The sequence below is a fragment of the Bombina bombina genome, chromosome 2, assembly GCF_027579735.1.
Source record: "Bombina bombina isolate aBomBom1 chromosome 2, aBomBom1.pri, whole genome shotgun sequence".
In the NCBI taxonomy this organism is placed as follows: domain Eukaryota; kingdom Metazoa; phylum Chordata; class Amphibia; order Anura; family Bombinatoridae; genus Bombina; species Bombina bombina.
The window spans coordinates 606,644,306-606,666,707 of record NC_069500.1 but is presented as its reverse complement, the minus strand read 5'-3'; positions in this window follow the sequence as shown (position 1 = coordinate 606,666,707).

Here is a 22,402-nt window from a genome sequence, read left to right as displayed (position 1 = left end):
GCCGAACTCAATCGGGCGATCCCACGCTCGATGGACCTAGGTTAACAGAGCACGAACAGTATCGGAGAAAAACTTCACTTGGGAGATATAAATGAGACAGCGCCATATAAATGGCCATGCGGAACCGTGCCGTAACCTCCGGCGGAAACAAGTCACTCGTCTGCCTGCGTAGCCGGGAAAGTCTCTTGGGTACACGCCTCATGGGTCATGGAAACCTCGGAGGCAGATGGCTCAACGCACTCTAAGCTCCCAGACTCAGGAGAAGAGAGTACTCTAGAACTGCACCCGGAACATAACTGATGGGCATTAATCACCCGGGCCATTTCATATTCATCACAAGACACATCCTCCGTATCAGAGGCATCCTTGTCGCGCATATCAGAATCCTCCATAATCTTAGGATTACAAAAAGACAAAACTAACTGGCACACTTTGACGCCCCAATGGCTGGGGCACTCACCACCTCCTGTGAACCAGACAACCCACGAGCAAGACTCTCTCGGTGGCACACAGTCAGTATACAGAAGTGGGAAAAAAAACAACGTAACCGCACTCGTCACGAGGTGCACCGTGACAGTCACAAAAAGGGCGCGCAATCTTAAGAGATTGCGTCCTAAAAGAAGGCTGTTATGTTCTGTAAAGGCCGAGAGCCTAAGTATAGCTACACATTGCAGATAGAACCAAATTACAAACAAGATTAAAGTCCCCCCTGTTCAATAACCCCCCTCAGGAGATATTAACCCATGATTCCTTATTTAAGATAAAAGGAGTCCCACTGGGACTCTACCTTGTTTCTTTAACAATACATCTCATATTGAAATAAAATGAAACAATCTTACCGGAATCTACGCCGTGGAACAGAAACATGGCCCTTCAAGTGTGACAGATAGTAGCCTCGCTTCTGACATGGACTTGTGTGAAGAAAGGTAGGCAGCAAAACTCGTCAACGCTGATTACCAAGGAGCTGTTAATATGAGTCGGGATAGTTTCGCAGAAGAACTCCCCCTGCATCTCCGGACTTTCATCCATGCTCTCACTGAGAGGCTGACAGAATTACTTAAATCTCCAGTCCGATTACAAAGAGTACTACCCTCCATGAGAGACTATCAAGAACTTCTGACACTTCTCTGCCAACCTCCTGTGACGAAAGGCAAAGAATGACTGGGGGATGAGGGAAGTGGGGGAGGTGTTTGAGCCTTTGGCTGGGGTGTCTTTGGTGGCCAGGTTCTGAATTCCCAAAAGTAATGAATGCAGCTGTGGACTCTTCCTTTTAAGAAGAAAAGTATACTTACACTCATAATAACACCATCTAATAAACATTATTACAGAAAATATTGTATAAAAAAGTTATAAGGGCTCAAAGATATGAGATCTCAAGTGTCAGAAATAAAAAGGCAGGCAAAGGGCTTTAACATAGAGATACATACATATACATATAGGGCACGATCACAAGTCGTGCAGAATGTGTTTCCCGAGCAATATGGTCTTTTTGCAAGCAATTTTCATTGCCCTGATATTACAAGCCTTGAAAAATCAGGATTGCGAGCGCACAATCGCCTTTTACGCAACAATCTTTTCGGCGCTCGAAGAGCTGTAGTTAAGTTTTCTGCAGCAAAGAAGTTTCACAAAACACTTCAAAAATATATTACAAAGTACAGTTACACTTTTCACTGTCTATTAAAAATTAATTTTAAATAAAATATTGCACACAAAAGTTATAAGGGCTAAAAGATATGAGATCTCAGGCGTTAGGAAAAAAAAAGCAGAATTTTACATTGACATACATACACATACATAGAGATACATGGATTTATATGTTTAACTATGGAGACAATGAAAATATTTTACATTACAATCTTATACACATTAAACAATATTAGGAAAACATGATAGCCTTAAAGAGTAGTATAACATGCTTTATATAGGCACTGGACTGGATTTAGTAAAGCTTGCTGAAACCTGAAATTGCATTTTAAAGATTATATGGACACTATTAAAGAAAGGTAATTTTTTACATATCCATTAGAAATGAATTGTTACATTTAAAAAGATCTATTAGAATTCTAGGTTGATTTTAGAGTCATAAAAAACACTGCCATACACAAAGTGCAAAGTAAAGTAAAAGTAAATACATTTGCAAATATTCCCCCTACTTCTCACTGATTTCCTGTACAGTAGGGGACACTGACGGCCCATGAGCCCTCAGCACTAGATTTTGGGGCCTTAGAGAAAAGGTAGAAATAAACTGTGTACTTTGTGGACTTCTGCCAAATGGCCCTAACTTAAAAGAGCCCTCTGGAGGGGAGACGAGTATCTGTAGGGTACCCTGTAACCTAGATTTGGACCTGCACCACTGGACATTATTAGTTAACATATTATTATTTGTGATTTTAATAGTTAGAAATTTGTATGTGTCCCTCAGGGCGTTTAAAATATATATCTGCAACCCAATATGTTAGTAAATTGGCAAAATGATTATTTCTTACTATAATGGACCTTGGAGACCTCACTTATCTCAGAGTTGCAATTTCAGGTTTCAGCAAGCTTTAATAAATCCAGGCCAGTGCCTATATAAAGCATGTTATACTACTCGTTAAGGATATCATGTTTTCCTAATGTGAAATATGTCAATATTACTTCAACAAACCACACTAAAATGATTCAAGTCAAGTCGGTGCATGCACTGTCAAAGAAGGTAATAAAAACATAATTTATGCTTACCTGATAAATTTATTTCTCTTGTAGTGTGTTCAGTCCACGGGTCATCCATTACTTATGGGATATATTCTCCTTCCCAACAGGAAGTTGCAAGAGGATCACCCAAGCAGAGCTGCTATATAGCTCCACCCCTCACATGTCATATCCAGTCATTCGACCGAAACAAGACGAGAAAGGCGAAACTATAGGGTGCAGTGGTGACTGGAGTTTTAATTAAAACTTAGAACTGCCTCAAAAAAAAAAAAAAAGACAGGGCGGGCCGTGGACTGAACACACTACAAGAGAAATAAATTTATCAGGTAAGCATAAATTATGTTTTCTCTTGTTAAGTGTGTTCAGTCCACGGGTCATCCATTACTTATGGGATACCAATACCAAAGCTAAAGTACACAGATGATGGGAGGGACAAGGCAGGAACATTAAACAGAAGGAACCACTGCCTGTAGAACCTTTCTCCCAAAAACAGCCTCCGAAGAAGCAAAAGTGTCAAATTTGTAAAATTTTGAAAAGGTATGAAGTGAAGACCAAGTTGCAGCCTTGCAAATCTGTTCAACAGAGGCCTCATTCTTAAAGGCCCAGGTGGAAGCCACAGCTCTAGTGGAATGAGCTGTAATTCTTTCAGGGGGCTGCTGTCCAGCAGTCTCATAGGCTAAACGTATTATGCTACGAAGCCAAAAAGAGAGAGAGGTGGCCGAAGCCTTTTGACCTCTCCTCTGTCCAGAATAAACGACAAACAGAGAAGAAGTTTGCCGAAAATCCTTAGTTGCCTGTAAGTAGAACTTCAGGGCACGGACTACGTCCAGATTATGCAAAAGACGTTCCTTCTTTGAAGAAGGGTTAGGACATAATGATGGAACAACAATCTCCTGATTGATATTCCTATTAGAAACAACCTTAGGTAAAAATCCAGGTTTAGTACGCAAAACTACCTTGTCTGAATGAAAAATCAGATAAGGAGAATCGCAATGTAAGGCAGATAACTCAGAGACTCTTCGAGCCAAGGAAATAGCCATCAAAAACAGAACTTTCCAAGATAAAAGCTTAATATCAATGGAATGAAGGGGTTCAAACGGAACACCCTGAAGAACTTTAAGAACCAAGTTTAAGCTCCACGGAGGAGCAACAGTTTTAAACACAGGCTTAATCCTGGCCAAAGCCTGACAAAAAGCCTGAACGTCTGGATTCTCTGCCAAACGTTTGTGTAAAAGAATAGACAGAGCAGAAATCTGTCCCTTTAAACGAACTAGCGGATAAACCCTTTTCTAAACCCTCTTGTAGAAAAGACAATATCCTAGGAATCCTAACCTTACTCCATGAGTAACTCTTGGATTCACACCAATGTAAATATTTACGCCATATCTTATGGTAAATTTTTCTGGTAACCGGTTTCCGAGCCTGTATCAATGTATCAATAACCGACTCAGAGAAACCATGCTTTGAGAGAATCAAGCGTTCAATCTCCATGCAGTCAGCCTCAGAGAAATTAGGCTTGGATGGCTGAAAGGACCCTGAAGTAGAAGGTCCTGCCTCAGAGGCAGAGACCATTGTGGACAGGACGACATGTCCACTAGGTCTGCATACCAGGTCCTGCGTGGCCACGCAGGCACTATCAGAATCACCGATGCTCTCTCCTGTTTGATCCTGGCAATCAGACGAGGTAGCAACGGAAACGGTGGGAACACATAAGCCATGTTGAAAATCCAAGGGGCTGCTAGTGCATCTACCAGCACCGCTCCCGGGTCCCTGGACCTGGATCCGTAACAAGGAAGCTTGGCGTTCTGGCGAGAAGCCATGAGATCCAGTTCCGGTTCGCCCCAACGAAGAATCAGTTGAGCAAATACCTCCGGGTGAAGTTCCCACTCCCCCGGGTGAAAGGTCTGGCGGCTTAGAAAGTCCGCCTCCCAGTTCTCCACGCCTGGGATGTAGATCGCTGACAGATGACAAGAGTGAGACTCTGCCCAGCGAATTATCTTTGAGACTTCTAACATCGCTAGGGAACTCCTGGTTCCCCCTTGATGATTGATGTAAGCCACAGTCGTGATGTTGTCCGACTGAAATCTGATGAACCTCAGTGTTGCTAACTGAGGCCAAGCTAGAAGAGCATTGAATATCGCTCTTAATTCCAGAATGTTTATTGGAAGGAGTGTCTCCTCCTGAGTCCATGATCCCTGAGCCTTCAGGGAATTCCAGACTGCGCCCCAGCCTAGAAGGCTGGCATCTGTTGTTACAATCGTCCAATCTGGTCTGTGAAAAGTCATTCCCTTGGACAGATGAATCCGAGACAACCACCAGAGAAGAGAATCTCTGGTCTCCTGGTCCAGATTTAGTAAAGGGGACAGATCTGAGTAATCCCCATTCCACTGACTCAGCATGCATAATTGCAGCGGTCTGAGATACAGGCGCGCAAATGGCACTATGTCCATTGCCGTGACCATTAAGCCGATTACTTCCATGCACTGAGCTACTGATGGGCTTGGAATGGAATGAAGGGCACGGCAAGCATTTAGGATTTTTGATAACCTGGACTCCGTCAGGTAAATCTTCATCTCTGCAGAATCTATAAAAGTCCCTAGAAAGGGAACCCTTGTGAGTGGTAACAGAGAACTCTTTTCCATGTTCACTTTCCACCCATGCGAACTCAGAAATGCTAGAACTATCTCTGTATGAGACTTTGCATTTAGAAAACTTGACGCTTGTATCAGAATGTCGTCTAAGTACGGAGCCACCGCTATGCCTTGCGGTCTTAGTACCGCCAGAAGCGAGCCCAGAACCTTTGTAAAAATTCTCGGGGCCGTAGCTAACCCGAAGGGAAGAGCTACAAACTGGTAATGCCTGTCTAGAAAGGCAAACCTTAGGTACTGATAATGATCTTTGTGAATCGGTATGTGAAGGTAGGCATCCTTTAAGTCCACTGTGGTCATATACTGACCCTCTTGGATCATGGGTAGGATGGTTCGAATAGTCTCCATCTTGAATGATGGAACTCTTAGGAATTTGTTTAAGATCTTTAGGTCCAAGATTGGTCTGAAGGTTCCCTCTTTCTTGGGAACCACAAACAGATTTGAGTAAAATCCTTGCCCTTGTTCCGTCCGCGGAACTGGGTGGATCACCCCCATTACTAGGAGGTCTTGTACACAGTGAAGAAAAGCCTCTTTCTTTATTTGGTTTGCTGATAACCTTGAAAGATGAAATCTCCCTTGTGGAGGAGAAGCTTTGAAGTCCAGAAGGTATCCCTGAGATATAATCTCCAACGCCCAGGGATCCTGGACATCTCTTGCCCAAGCCTGGGCGAAGAGAGAAAGTCTGCTCCCCACTAGATCCGTTTCCGGATAGGGGGCCCTCTCTTCATGCTGTCTTAGGGGCAGAAGCAGGCTTTCTGGCCTGCTTGCCCTTGTTCCAGGACTGGTTGCTTTTCCAACCTTGTCTGTAACGAGCAGCAGTTCCTTCCTGTTTTGGAGCGGAGGAAGTGGATGCTGCTCCTGCCTTGAAATTACGAAAGGCACGAAAACTAGACTGCTTGGCCTTTGATTTGGCCCTGTCCTGAGGAAGGGTGTGACCCTTACCCCCAGTAATTTCAGCAATAATCTCCTTCAAGCCGGGCCCGAATAAGGTTTGCCCTTTGAAAGGAATATTAAGCAATTTAGATTTAGAGGTTACATCTGCTGACCAGGATTTAAGCCATAGCGCTCTGCGCGCCTGAATGGCGAATCCGGAGTTCTTAGCCGTTAGTTTGGTTAAATGCACAACGGCATCCGAAACAAACGCATTAGCTAGCTTAAGGGCTTTAAGCTTGTTCAAAGTCTCATCCAATGGTGCTGTGCGAATAGCCTCTTCCAGAGACTCAAACCAGAAAGCCGCTGCAGCAGTGACGGGCGCAATGCATGTAAGGGGCTGTAATATAAAACCTTGTTGAACAAACATTTTCTTAAGGTAACCTAATTTTTTATCCATTGGATCTGAGAAAGCACAACTATCCTCCACCGGAATAGTGATACGCTTGGCTAAAGTAGAAACTGCTCCCTCCACCTTAGGGACCGTCTGCCATAAGTCTCGTGTGGTGGCGTCTATTGGGAACATTTTTCTAAATATCGGAGGAGGGGAAAAAGGCACACCGGGTTTATCCCACTCCTTGGTAATAATCTCTGTAAGCCTTTTAGGTATAGGAAAATCGTCAGTACACACCGGTACCGCATAGTATTTATCCAGCCTACATAATTTCTCTGGGATTGCAACCGTGTCGCAATCATTCAGAGCCGCTAATACCTCCCCTAGTAATACCCGGAGGTTCTCAAGCTAAAATTTAAAATTTGAAATGTCTGAATCCGGTCTCCCTGGATCAGATCCGTCACCCACAGAATGAAGCTCTCCGTCCTCATGTTCTGCAAATTGTGACGCAGTGTCAGACATGGCCCTCAAATCATCAGCGCGCTCTGTCCTTAACCCAGAGCTATCGCGCTTGCCTCTAAACTCAGGCAAATTAGATAATACTTCTTTCATAACATTGGCCATATCTTGTAAAGTGATTTGTAAGTGCCTTGATGTGCTTGACGCCACAATCTCACGCACCTCCTGAGCGGGAGGCAAAGGTACTGACACGTGAGGATAGTTAGGCGGCATAACTTCCCCCTCGTTGTCTGGTGATAATTTCTCTACCGGTAAAGACAGACTTTTATTTAAAGTAATATCAATACAATTGGTATACATATTTCTATTGGGCTCCACATTGGCCTTTAAACATAATGAGCAAGCAGATTCATCTGTGTCAGACATGTTTAAACAGACTAGCAATGAAGCTATCAAGCTTGGAAATATCTTTCAATAAGTTTACAAGCAATATAAAAAACGCTGCAGCGCTTTTAAAAACACAAAAAAACTGTCACAGTTGAAATAACAACGAACTAATACGGTTATAGCAACCAATTTTAAACAGTAAATGAATGAAATTAGCAGAGGATTGCACCCATTAGCAAAAGGATGATTAACCCCTCAATACCCAAAACGGATAATCAATTTAAGATTTAACGCTTTTCTCACAGTCAAACACACTGTCACAGGTCTGCTGTGACTGATTACCTCCCTCAAAAATGAATTTTGAAGACCCCTGAGCTCTCTGGAGACGTCTTGGATCAAAGAGGAAGAAGCAGGAAGACTGTGCTAGAATTTTAACTGCGCAACAAGGCGCTAAAAAAAGGTCCCTCCCACTCATATCACAACAGTGGGAGACCTGATATAACGGTGTCTATGCAATTCGTTAGCCATGTAGAAAAAAATCATGCCCAAAAAGATTTATCACCAAAGTACCTCACAAAACGAATAACATGCCAGTAAACGTTTTAAAAAAACACTTTCCAGTGTTATGCAGTTATCACTAAGCCTGCTACCAGTCGCTTCTACTGCAGTTAAGGCTCATACATTTATTTCAGTACTAACAGTATTTAAAGTTAAATTCTAGTCCCTAGAAAATAACTCAACTGCGCATACATTTATCAGCCTGATACCAGTCGCTACTACTGCATTAAAGGCTGTACTTACGTCATATGGGTAACGGCAGTGTTTTCATAGTCAATTCCATTCCTAGAAAATATTTTACTGCACATACCTCATTTGCGGGGGACCCCGCATGCTATTCCCTTCTCCGAAGACACCCCACTCCTCAGCCAGTGGATCTTAGTTACGTCTGCTAAGATCATAGAAAAAACGCAGGCAGATTCTTCTTCTAAATACTGCCTGAGAGAACAAACAGCACACTCCGGTGCTATTTTAAAATAATAAACTTTTGATTGAAGAATGTTACTCCTGTCTCCTCTCACAACCTCCTTTGTTGAGACTTGCAAGAGAATGACTGGGTATGACATGTGAGGGGTGGAGCTATATAGCAGCTCTGCTTGGGTGATCCTCTTGCAACTTCCTGTTGGGAAGGAGAATATATCCCATAAGTAATGGATGACCCGTGGACTGAACACACTTAACAAGAGAAAAGGAAACTAAGCCAAAACACATCATATAATTTGCGGATCCTTTAAGTAATTGCATTTTACATTATTGGCAGGAACACACTACTACCTGGTTACAATTAACAATATTTTTTATTCTACATAGTATCCAATATTTAAAAAAAATATTGTAAGCACTGTATTAGAAATTATTCTGGCTAAATAATAAAAACTAAGTTATGTGCTTTTCAGTCACCAAAAATTAGCCAATATGGAGATAATTACACACATCAGTAGTGGCTTCTAGCACTGCACAAGTATATGTGCTTTATGCAGTGGCGTATTTAGGTGTTGTGCTGCCCTAGGCACTCAAAATCCTGCTTACTTATTGCAGTATACATTTTATTTAGATTTGTAATTGTATATACAATTGTATGTTCATTTACAGAGACTGGAAGTCATGCATTAAAGGTTAACGAAAAACATTTGCATCCCTTTTGATTAAATGCATTGCTTCAACTGAATTTTTTGTTTTGCATTGTTAAAATGCAGATTTACTCAGCAACTCATAGAACGTTCACCATTCAGATAAAGCACAAAATTGTTAACAGCTTTCCACTTCACTTCCATTGTCAAAATGTGCACAATCTTTTTATATTCACACTTTCTGAGGCACCAGATCCTACTGAGCATGTGCAAGAATTCACAGTATATACATATATGCATTTTGTGATGGGCTGATGGCTGTGAAAATGTAACTAACTTTGACATTTGACCAGGAAAAAAAATAATAAATCATTACTCATTTGAAATTAAAACTAAGGACCTGACGATAAAAGGTTCTCCAGCTTGGAGAGAAGTTATAGTGCAGACTTCACTGGGGCTGAACTCACTGAATGCTAAAAGAAAAAGGGCAAAATCTGAAAGCTCCATAGTGCTGAGAGATACCTCCCATAAATCTCTCCGCTCAGATGAGATTATATAAAATGATCCTCCAGTACTGTGAGATCTCTCAAGATTTTAGACAGGCAAATTTTGCTATACTTGTCAAAGAAGTGTTCTCTGCATTTATGTATGTGAAGGAGAGACAAGCACTGCATGACATGACAGTTTTGCTACACTTACACTTTCTACTTTGTATTTTATATTACTTTACATTTTAGATTGTGTTCTTTTAATATTATTATATTTAAGCTTTGCACTTTCTATTTTATATTTTAAAATACTTAGATTTAGTGTTAGATGCAGCAGTGATTTTACAAATTCTAATTATGTTTTGAAATTTCCCGTGTTACTTTAACAAATTAGGATCACACTTTGTATGTTTCTGTGTATCCTTTACAAATCACATTGCACTTTTCTCTATAGTAAAATAAAATACAACTTCAGAAATTGGGAGGGACAGGGGACATTCCTTGGCTGAGGGTATATCTTAAGCTTTCTCACAATTCTTGTGAAATGCTGTAAGCATTTTACACATGCTGGTCTCACTGAATTCTCTCGCCAGCTTTATGCAGGTGAAGTTTGCTGAAATTCAAAATACACTTATTTAACTGACAGAACATTAATATAACCTAGTGGCAAAACCAAGTTAAATTGTAGTGAAAACATTTCAGTTTCATTTGTATTTGCTGCAAACAGAATTTATATCAGCCCCATTGTGTTCTCCAGTTAACTTCTCTCTCCCCTGTGAAATTCTGTATCTCAGAGAGCCTCATTAATTTCTATGGAAGGCATCTCTCATCTCTGAAATTTCCAGGTTCTGCTCTTTTCCTAATGGAATTCAGTGAGTTCAGCCTTGTGAAGATTATAAGTTCTCTCAAACTAGAGAATATCTGTATCCTTTTATATTCTCTCATCTGAGTAGAGAGGTATATATCATCAGACCCTAAGTGCTTCTGCATTGTCTTTTTATTATGCATTTGTTGATTACGCAATTCTACTGTGTTCAATGGTTGGTCCTTTAAGTAGATTATCTTATTGCAACTTCAGCAGACGAGACTGTCGTAGCCAGAAAGGATGTCTGCTCCTATTTCCAAACAGAGAGTCAGAACTGCTATGATGACATGAGATATTCTATGCATGAATAGTAATTAAGGATGTGCATTCATTTGGCAGCTTCATTATCTGCTGAATGAGGAAGTAGATGGTAGCTTGAGACATTCGGCTCTTTTCTGAACCAGATTTCTTATTGTGAAAGTGCAACACACCAAGACCTGGATTTGCACCGATCTTATTGTGTTGCACTTTCACAAGAAGAAATCCGGCTCTCAACGAGTCCAATGCCGCGAGCTGCCATCTATTTCCTTATTCAGCAGCTAACAAAACTTCTGAATGCACATCCCTAATAGTAATTCTTCTCAACCTTTTCTTAGGTAAGGAAGAGCCTCCTTAAAGGGACAGTCTACGCCATAATTTTTATTGTTTTTAAGGATAGATAATCCCTTTATTATCCATTACCCAGTTTTGCATAACCAACACAGTTATAATAATACACATTTTACCTTTCTGATTACCTTGTATCTAAGCATCTTCTGACAGCCCCCTGATCACATGACTTTTTATTTATTATCTATTGACTTGCATTATAGCCAATTAGTGCTGTGTTCTGACTCTTAAATAACGCAACGGGAATGAGCACAATGTTATCTATATGGCTCACGTGAACTAGCAGTCTCCTGTTGTGAAAAGAAAATAACAAAGCATGTGATAAGAGGTTGTCTGTAGTGGCTTAGAAACAGGCAGAAATGTAGAGGTTAAAATATTATAAAGTATATTTATATAACAATGTTGGTTGTGCAAAGCTGGGGAATGGGTAATAAAGGTGTTGTCTAACTTTTTAAACAATAACAATTTTGGTGTTGAGTGTCCCTTTAATGACACTTCAAATTGTGGATATTCTAATTCTCAGTGCTAAAAATGCATACTGCAGGCTTCTTTAGGCTAATACATATATCTTCCCCTAATTGAATTTATCTGATAACAGCTGCAAATCACTGCCATTTATACTAGCCTAATGACCATGATTAACATTGTCATCTGCAGACTCAAGCTTGGATTGGCTCCTCCAAATGCGGCAAGGGGTGGGTGGAGTTTGGCTATTGAAATAAACAACAGCAGCAGTTATGTTAATTTGTTTTTGTAAAAAGTGTAGACTTGGCTGATATGCTTTTCTATAGCAAGACAACAGAAATGTCTTATAAAAAGTGTTTCTGTCTCTTTAAGTATACAAAGTCACCAAACTTGATTATTAATCAAAGGGCCATAATACCCAAATGTTTAAAAACTTGAAAGTGATGCGGTATAGCTGTAAAAAGCTGACTAGAAAATATCACCAGAACATCTCTATGTAAAAAAGAAAGACATTTTACCTCAAAAGTTTCTCAGTAGCCACATCCCATTGTAAAGGAATTCTAAGCAGCATTTCAGTATGTCTGTCCCGGGACACTTGAAGGGTTGAGCCTCGTGCACTCTCATGTTATTTCCCTATTCAGTGTAAGGAGGTTTACAATAAAATCGCATGAGAGTTAAGTCAAATCTCATGAGATCACAGTAAAAGAGTTCATGACCTCAGCACTGCTGATGCTGATTGGCTGCTGTCCATTTCTTCATTTTTTATTTTTTTTTTACCTGCAGCTGGGCTGCAGCCGAGTATAACTTTTTACACAGAACTTACTCTGCTGAGCTTAGGCAGTTGGTAAAAGATCTTCCATTTTTACATAGAGATGCTCAGGTGATATTTTCCTGTCAGCTTTTTACAGTTATACTGCATCAGTTTCAAGTGATTTAGCATATGAGTATTATGTGGACTGATCATAATTATGCAGTGAATGCGAGAAAACCTAAAGAATATTTGCGCTTGTAGTGAGTGTGCAGCTCATGTATTTTACAGCGAGTGAGTGTGCAGCTCATGTATTTTACAGCAAGTGAGTGTGCAGCTCATGTATTTTACAGCGAGTGAGTGTGCAGCTCATGTATTTTACAGCGAGTGAGTGTGCAGCAGCTCATGTATTTTACAGCGAGTGAGTGTGCAGCAGCTCATGTATTTTACAGCGAGGGAGTGTGCAGCTCATGTATTTTACAGCGAGTGAGTGTGCAGCTCATGTATTTTACAGCGAGTGAGTGTGCAGCTCATGTATTTTACAGCGAGTGAGTGTGCAGCTCATGTATTTTACAGCGAGTGAGCGTGCAGCTCATGTATTTTACAGCAAGTGAGTGTGCAGCTCATGTATTTTACAGCGAGTGAGTGTGCAGCTCATGTATTTTACAGCGAGTGAGCGTGCTGCTCATGTATTTTACAGCGAGTGAGTCTGCAGCTCATGTATTTTACAGCGAGTGAGTCTGCAGCTCATGTATTTTACAGCAAGTGAGTCTGCAGCTCATGTATTTTACAGCGAGTGAGTGAGCAGCAGCTCATGTATTTTACAGCAAGTGAATGTGCAGCTCATGTATTTTACAGCGAGTGAGCGTGCTGCTCATGTATTTTACAGCGAGTGAGTCTGCAGCTCATGTATTTTACAGTGAGTGAGTCTGCAGCTCATGTATTTTACAGCAAGTGAGTCTGCAGCTCATGTATTTTACAGCGAGTGAGTGTGCAGCAGCTCATGTATTTTACAGCGAGTGAGTGTGCAGCTCATGTATTTTACAGCAAGTGAATGTGCAGCTCATGTATTTTACAGCGAGTGAGTGTGCAGCTCATGTATTTTACAGCGAGTGAGTGTGCAGCTCATGTATTTTACAGCGAGTGTGCAGCTCATGTATTTTACAGCGAGTGAGTGTGCAGCTCATGTATTTTACAGCGAGTGAGTGTGCAGCAGCTCATGTATTTTACAGCGAGTGAGCGTGCAGCTCATGTATTTTACAGCAAGTGAGTGTGCAGCTCATGTATTTTACAGCAAGTGAGTGTGCAGCTCATGTATTTTACAGCGAGTGAGTGTGCAGCAGCTCATGTATTTTACAGCGAGTGAGCGTGCAGCAGCTCATGTATTTTACAGCGAGTGAGTGTGCAGCAGCTCATGTATTTTACAGCGAGTGAGCGTGCAGCAGCTCATGTATTTTACAGCAAGTGAGTGTGCAGCTCATGTATTTTACAGCGAGTGAGCATGCAGCTCATGTATTTTACAGCGAGTGAGTGTGCAGCTCATGTATTTTACAGCGAGTGAGCGTGCAGCTCATGTATTTTACAGCGAGTGAGTGTGCAGCAGCTCATGTATTTTACAGCAAGTGAGTGTGCAGCTCATGTATTTTACAGCGAGTGAGTGTGCAGCAGCTCATGTATTTTACAGCGAGTGAGCGTGCAGCAGCTCATGTATTTTACAGCAAGTGAGTGTGCAGCTCATGTATTTTACAGTGAGTGAGTCTGCAGCTCATGTATTTTACAGCGAGTGAGTGTGCAGCTCATGTATTTTACAGCGAGTGAGTGAGCAGCTCATGTATTTTACAGCGAGTGAGTGTGCAGCTCATGTATTTTACAGCGAGTGAGTGTGCAGCAGCTCATGTATTTTACAGCGAGTGAGTGTGCAGCAGCTCATGTATTTTACAGCGAGTGAGTGTGCAGCTCATGTATTTTACAGCGAGTGAGTGTGCAGCTCATGTATTTTACAGCGAGTGAGTGTGCAGCTCATGTATTTTACAGCGAGTGAGTGTGCAGCTCATGTATTTTACAGCGAGTGAGCGTGCAGCTCATGTATTTTACAGCAAGTGAGTGTGCAGCTCATGTATTTTACAGCGAGTGAGTGTGCAGCTCATGTATTTTACAGCGAGTGAGTGTGCAGCAGCTCATGTATTTTACAGCAAGTGAGTGTGCAGCTCATGTATTTTACAGCAAGTGAGTGTGCAGCTCATGTATTTTACAGCGAGTGAGTGTGCAGCTCATGTATTTTACAGCGAGTGAGCGTGCAGCAGCTCATGTATTTTACAGCAAGTGAGTGTGCAGCTCATGTATTTTACAGCGAGTGAGTCTGCAGCTCATGTATTTTACAGCAAGTGAGTGTGCAGCTCATGTATTTTACAGCAAGTGAGTGTGCAGCTCATGTATTTTACAGCAAGTGAGTGTGCAGCAGCTCATGTATTTTACAGCGAGTGAGTCTGCAGCTCATGTATTTTACAGCAAGTGAGTGTGCAGCTCATGTATTTTACAGCGAGTGAGTGTGCAGCTCATGTATTTTACAGCGAGTGAGTGTGCAGCTCATGTATTTTACAGCGAGTGAGCGTGCAGCTCATGTATTTTACAGCGAGTGAGTGTGCAGCTCATGTATTTTACAGCGAGTGAGCGCGCAGCTCATGTATTTTACAGCGAGTGAGTGTGCAGCAGCTCATGTATTTTACAGCGAGTGAGTGTGCAGCTCATGTATTTTATAGCGAGTGAGTGTGCAGCAGCTCATGTATTTTACAGCGAGTAAGTGTGCAGCTCATGTATTTTACAGCGAGTGAGTGTGCAGCTCATGTATTTTACAGCAAGTGAGTGTGCAGCAGCTCATGTATTTTACAGCAAGTGAGTGTGCAGCAGCTCATGTATTTTACAGCGAGTGAGTCTGCAGCTCATGTATTTTACAGCAAGTGAGTGTGCAGCTCATGTATTTTACAGCGAGTGAGTGTGCAGCTCATGTATTTTACAGCGAGTGAGTGTGCAGGTCATGTATTTTACAGCGAGTGAGCGTGCAGCAGCTCATGTATTTTACAGCAAGTGAGTGTGCAGCTCATGTATTTTACAGCGAGTGAGTCTGCAGCTCATGTATTTTACAGCGAGTGAGTGTGCAGCTCATGTATTTTACAGCGAGTGAGCGTGCAGCAGCTCATGTATTTTACAGCGAGTGAGTCTGCAGCTTATGTATTTTACAAATAATTTGTACCAGAACAAAGTAGGCTTATTTTGAAAGTTTTCCTTTATTACATTAAAGTTAAAGGGACAGCAAAGTCAAACAAACTTGTATGATTCAGATAGAGTATTCCATTTTAAACAACTTTCCAATTTACTTCTGTTATCAAAATTGCTTTGTTCTCTTGGTATCTTTAATTCAAGACTAAAACTATGTAAGATCATAAGAGCTCAGGGGTGTGCACGTGTCTTTAGTACTCTATGGCAGCAGTGTTTTGCAACATTATTTTTAGCTTTATTACACAATGTTGCAAAACACTGCTATGGCAGTACTAAGGACACGTGCACACTCCTGAGCTCTCATAAGCCTACCTAGTTTTACTCTTCAATAAAAGATACCAAGAAAACAAACCACATTTGATAACATAAGTAAATTGGAAAGCTCTATCCGAATCATGAAAGTTTAATTGTGACTTTACTGTCCCTTTAATGCATCACTCCTTACTGCTTTTAAAATGAAATATCCGTCACATGACACTATGACCTGGGCAATGTGTGGATATTTCAGCAGCACAGTGGATGCTAAGAACCTATTGGTTGAGAAAGAGCAGTTTGTATCCTGCAAGCATTTAAAAAAATCTACAGACAAAACCAACACATATCAGCTGTAGCAAAAACATTAGTATGACATTTTAGCGCCTACCTGCGAAAACCCATATATATTCACCCGAATTTATCAAATATTATAAAAAGAGCCTCTTATCAAACTGACCCTTTTCCAAACGCTTTGTTCAGTCCAGCTAACAATGACGGTATATTGCAGAAAATACCTTATTGCAGATTGCACTCCCTTCTGCCGAGCTCTGCATACAGGGTTTCACAGGGAGGAGTGACGTGTGACGCAGCGTGACTCCTCATTGGATTGCATTTGGAGGAAAAGGATTTGCAGAGAAGACTGTGTGAGCCGCGCGGGAACAAGGGGAGGCGAGTATAACATACCAATATCGGTGATATCGGTAAATTTAAGAGCTATCGGTTGACCCCTAAAGTAGAGTGCACAGATCATAATATTGAGATGTACCAAGCTGACTTATGAACAATAATGTCAAACTGTTAACGTTAGTCTCTTTATAATCCGATATATTCCTTGATATTGCTGTCAGATAGCCGGTTGCGCCCTATTGGCTAAGGAAGGGGCATTTCCGAGTACACGTGATATGAACTGACAGCTCTTCTAGACGGCCCATAGAGATGGTGGACAGCCTCTGACGAAGTAGGGAGTTACCCTACAAAACGCGTAAGACCACGCCCACCGTCTTGATGCCACACTAAGCAGCTGATCCGTGAGCCGACTTCCTTTGGAGCGGTTTGCCCAGTGTGTCGCCTGAACATCTCTATGTAAAAAAGAAAGATATTTTACCTCAAAAGTTTCTCAGTAGCCACATCCCATTGTAAAGGACTTCTAAGCAACAAATAAGTATGTCTGTCCCGGCAAGTGAGTGTGCAGCAGCTCATGTATTTTACAGCGAGTGAGTCTGCAGCTCATGTATTTTACAGCAAGTGAGTGTGCAGCTCATGTATTTTACAGCGAGTGAGTGTGCAGCTCATGTATTTTACAGCGAGTGAGTGTGCAGCTCATGTATTTTACAGCGAGTGAGCGTGCAGCTCATGTATTTTACAGCGAGTGAGTGTGCAGCTCATGTATTTTACAGCGAGTGAGCGCGCAGCTCATGTATTTTACAGCGAGTGAGTGTGCAGCAGCTCATGTATTTTACAGCGAGTGAGTGTGCAGCTCATGTATTTTATAGCGAGTGAGTGTGCAGCAGCTCATGTATTTTACAGCGAGTGAGTGTGCAGCTCATGTATTTTACAGCGAGTGAGTGTGCAGCTCATGTATTTTACAGCAAGTGAGTGTGCAGCAGCTCATGTATTTTACAGCAAGTGAGTGTGCAGCAGCTCATGTATTTTACAGCGAGTGAGTCTGCAGCTCATGTATTTTACAGCAAGTGAGTGTGCAGCTCATGTATTTTACAGCGAGTGAGTGTGCAGCTCATGTATTTTACAGCGAGTGAGTGTGCAGGTCATGTATTTTACAGCGAGTGAGCGTGCAGCAGCTCATGTATTTTACAGCAAGTGAGTGTGCAGCTCATGTATTTTACAGCGAGTGAGTCTGCAGCTCATGTATTTTACAGCGAGTGAGTGTGCAGCTCATGTATTTTACAGCGAGTGAGCGTGCAGCAGCTCATGTATTTTACAGCGAGTGAGTCTGCAGCTTATGTATTTTACAAATAATTTGTACCAGAACAAAGTAGGCTTATTTTGAAAGTTTTCCTTTATTACATTAAAGTTAAAGGGACAGCAAAGTCAAACAAACTTGTATGATTCAGATAGAGTATTCCATTTTAAACAACTTTCCAATTTACTTCTGTTATCAAAATTGCTTTGTTCTCTTGGTATCTTTAATTCAAGACTAAAACTATGTAAGATCATAAGAGCTCAGGGGTGTGCACGTGTCTTTAGTACTCTATGGCAGCAGTGTTTTGCAACATTATTTTTAGCTTTATTACACAATGTTGCAAAACACTGCTATGGCAGTACTAAGGACACGTGCACACTCCTGAGCTCTCATAAGCCTACCTAGTTTTACTCTTCAATAAAAGATACCAAGAAAACAAACCACATTTGATAACATAAGTAAATTGGAAAGCTCTATCCGAATCATGAAAGTTTAATTGTGACTTTACTGTCCCTTTAATGCATCACTCCTTACTGCTTTTAAAATGAAATATCTGGAGAGAGAGCGCGAGAGAAAGAGAGAGCGCGAGAGAAAGAGAGAGAGCGAGCGAGCGAGAGCGAGAGAGGATTGTTCCTCTGGTTCTTATCTGCTATCAAAATCAATCTTATTTCTATCTGCCTGAGCTCACATCCTGCCCCCAATAAATTATTATTTCATGAGATGTGAAGTGGTTTACAGGAAGTGCATGTCACCCTCAGCAATTAAAGAGACATTAAACAGCTGAAACAATCCAAGATAAACTAATTATCCATAGTCCTCAAATAGCAACACCGAGCACATAACCAGAATATAACAATATTTATAGATCTCAAACATTTTTATTCATAGTGTGATAAAACTTTTCTGTAATAATCTACTTTTAGCTAGGGCTGGATAGCCCAGAGTGTGCTCACCGGTCTTTATCTGTCTCTGGGCTTGTGGTGTTTGTGCGCATGCACACTGGTTGCATAGCTTGTCAGTGTTTGTGGTGCAAGTGCTAAAACAGTAGTTGAAGCCTTTTGAATGACTAAAACATACACAGAGCAGTGATTGAATACACTGGCTGCCAAAAATGCACACAGGCAATCAAGGGATAAAATCACTACTGAGTAATACAAGACAGTGATTGAAACACAGACAGCACTGATTTAACCGCTTGTTGCTGCTTAATTGGGTGAAGTGTTTGTGAAATTAAAAGGTGAGGGGCATAATTGGCAACTAAACACTTAATAGAGCTGTTTTATGCCCTAGACTTCCAGATATAAAAGATATGTGTCTGTGCCAGTGGGCATTGAAAAGGGGAGCACCTTCCAAGGTCTGGACTCACACTTGTCAATCCTATCCCCAGCCACCACCGGTTGGGTTTAAGAGACATTTGTGAAGCCATGACTCATGCTATTTTACATGTAGATATATATGGAGTAGGAGGACTATAAAGTTCTATAAATACAAGTTACATTGAATATCAAAGTCAAAGATTAAAGAAAAGACAGCTCGTCTTGTTTTACAATTGACTCTTGGTGCATCAAAACGTGGCAGTTTTCTAGCTACAGATGGCCATCTTTCATTACTGATTGGAATATTATTGGAGTAAGAAAAAGAATATGCAGTGATAGCAAAACAAGAACAAAACTGTGTATCCTGCTCTTACTTTGCATGCATACAAACTGTTTTAAACCACTGTTTCTAAAAGGTGATCTCTATAGACACGAAAAACCACGCTACAAGACAAATAGGTCTTCATAAATTACAGGCTGCACACGATTTAGCAAACAACACTGTACACTTCACCAGTCACTTCCCAAATGCAACTTTTATTAAAGCAGATTATAAACCGTATGAGGACTTCACATAATCATTCTTACGGTACCTTTACAGGTTTCTTATACAAAGAAAAACAAATAGAGAGGCACAGACTCCTCTAAGTTTAGTGGTTAAAAACAGCAAAAGGATGCACACTCACACTTTCCGACCTCAAGAATATGAGGTATGTAAAAGCATCAAAAGTAAACGAAGTCCCGCAGCAGAGTCCACACGGAGAACCCCAAAACGGTACCTTTTCTCGGTTAATCGAAATGTCCACGGTGTAAGCTAGTGACAGATAACTGGTAACCCTCCTATGTGTTTATGTCAGCGGGTATATAGTTTCAAAACAAACTGCCACACACTTGGCAAGCCGCTCCAAAGAAAGCCGGCTCACGGATCAGCTGCTCAGTGTGGCGTCAAGGTGGTGGGCGTGGCCTTATGCGTTTCGGAGGGTAACTCCCTATTTTGTCAGAGGCTGTCCACTATCTCTATGGGCCATCTATAAGAGGTGTTAATTCATATCACGTGTACTCGGAGACGCCACTTCTCTAGCCAATAGGGCGCAACCGGCTATCTGGAATATATTGGATTATAAAAAAAACTTACGTTAACAATTTACGACATTATTGTTCATAATTCAGCTAGGTACATCTCAATATTATGATCTGTGCACTCTACTTATATTGTCATGCCCTAGTGTGTACTCTAATATATATATATTGGAAAGTAGGTATACTCAATCATTATATATGGGAACCTTACGAGACATTATAGTGTGAGAACACTTATACAATTCGCCTGTTATTGTTAATCTTTCTCATATAACAGTTCATTTCAAAATATGAATAGTTCATAAAATCAAATAATCCAATACAATACATTTAAAATTTGCAAGTATAAAAACATTTGATAAGTATACTCAACATTATAATAATAATAATAATAATAATAAATTGTGCGTAAAAGGATAAAAATTAATTTATAAAAATTCATATAAAAATAATTTATAAAAGAGAAAAGTGATTTGTTTATCTTGCCTAGTAAGGTTCCCAGATATAATGATTGAGTATACCTACTTTCCAATATATATATTAGAGTACACACTAACGCAGGGGTCAGCAACCTTCGGCTCCCAGATGTTTTGTAACTACATTTCCCATGATGCTCAGATAGCCTAAAGAGTGTCTCAGCATTGTGGGAAATGTAGTTCCAAAACATCTGGGAGCCGAAGGTTGCTGACCCCTGCAACTAGGGCATGACAATATAAGTAGAGTAGGGATAGACCGATATCATTTTTTCAGGGTTGATACCGATTATCGGCCGCCTTTCAGGCCGATAGCCGATATCAGGTGCCGATATTCTAAGCCTGCGATGCCTATTATACACAAACTTTTGGGGGAAGAAATGCTTGGGTACCACCTAATATCAATTGATTTCCCTGCGTCAATTACCTGTCTACCTACCCAGATGCACATACTGACCGGGTGATATCTGTCCAGGTGGCACAAATACAGATAGTGTCACAAATACATCTGCCAGGATGTACAGAAATCAGACGCAATAAGTTCAGTAAACCAGGTAATGCTAAAGCTAAATACACCTATTACAACTGCAGGACTACAAAGTTTTAATTTATTTTGTGCCCCAAATATCAGTTATATGTTGTTTATAAGATGCTATCAAGTTTGCAGGAAATGTATTTCCCTCAAAAACATTAGCCAAAAGATGCATGTTATAGAGTTGACGTTTATTTTAAAGTTAATTTTGTCCCCTAGGGCCTAGAGCAATGATTAAACGTGTGTCCAAAGTTTTATGCACCTATGTCATGTCTGGCCACCATGCTCAGAGTTGGCTTCTGTCCCTTATTTTTAATGGCACCCTCTTCCTCTCCCCTTCTTTACATTGTAACCAAATTGTACATTTAAGTGTTTATACCCAATAGCACTGGATCTGATACGGATACTGGCTGTATACATTGTATAATAAGGTTGCTCTTTTGTGCTTTGTAAACATGGGACTAATAAAATAATTAACTCTTACATGGTTTCTGTGGTTCTAAAAATCCTCTGAGCGCTAATTGGCTGACAGCCGTCACATGACACTATGACCTGGGCAATGTGTGGATATTTCAGCAGCACAGTGGATGCTAAGAACCTATTGGTTGAGAAAGAGCAGTTTGTATCCTGCAAGCATTTAAAAAAATCTACAGACAAAACCAACACATATCAGCTGTAGCAAAAACATTAGTATGACATTTTAGCGCCTACCTGCGAAAACCCATATATATTCACCCGAATTTATCAAATATTATAAAAAGAGCCTCTTATCAAACTGACCCTTTTCCAAACGCTTTGTTCAGTCCAGCTAACAATGACGGTATATTGCAGAAAATACCTTATTGCAGATTGCACTCCCTTCTGCCGAGCTCTGCATACAGGGTTTCACAGGGAGGAGTGACGTGTGACGCAGCGTGACTCCTCATTGGATTGCATTTGGAGGAAAAGGATTTGCAGAGAAGACTGTGTGAGCCGCGCGGGAACAAGGGGAGGCGAGTATAACATACCAATATCGGTGATATCGGTAAATTTAAGAGCTATCGGTTGACCCCTAAAGTAGAGTGCACAGATCATAATATTGAGATGTACCAAGCTGACTTATGAACAATAATGTCAAACTGTTAACGTTAGTCTCTTTATAATCCGATATATTCCTTGATATTGCTGTCAGATAGCCGGTTGCGCCCTATTGGCTAAGGAAGGGGCATTTCCGAGTACACGTGATATGAACTGACAGCTCTTCTAGACGGCCCATAGAGATGGTGGACAGCCTCTGACGAAGTAGGGAGTTACCCTA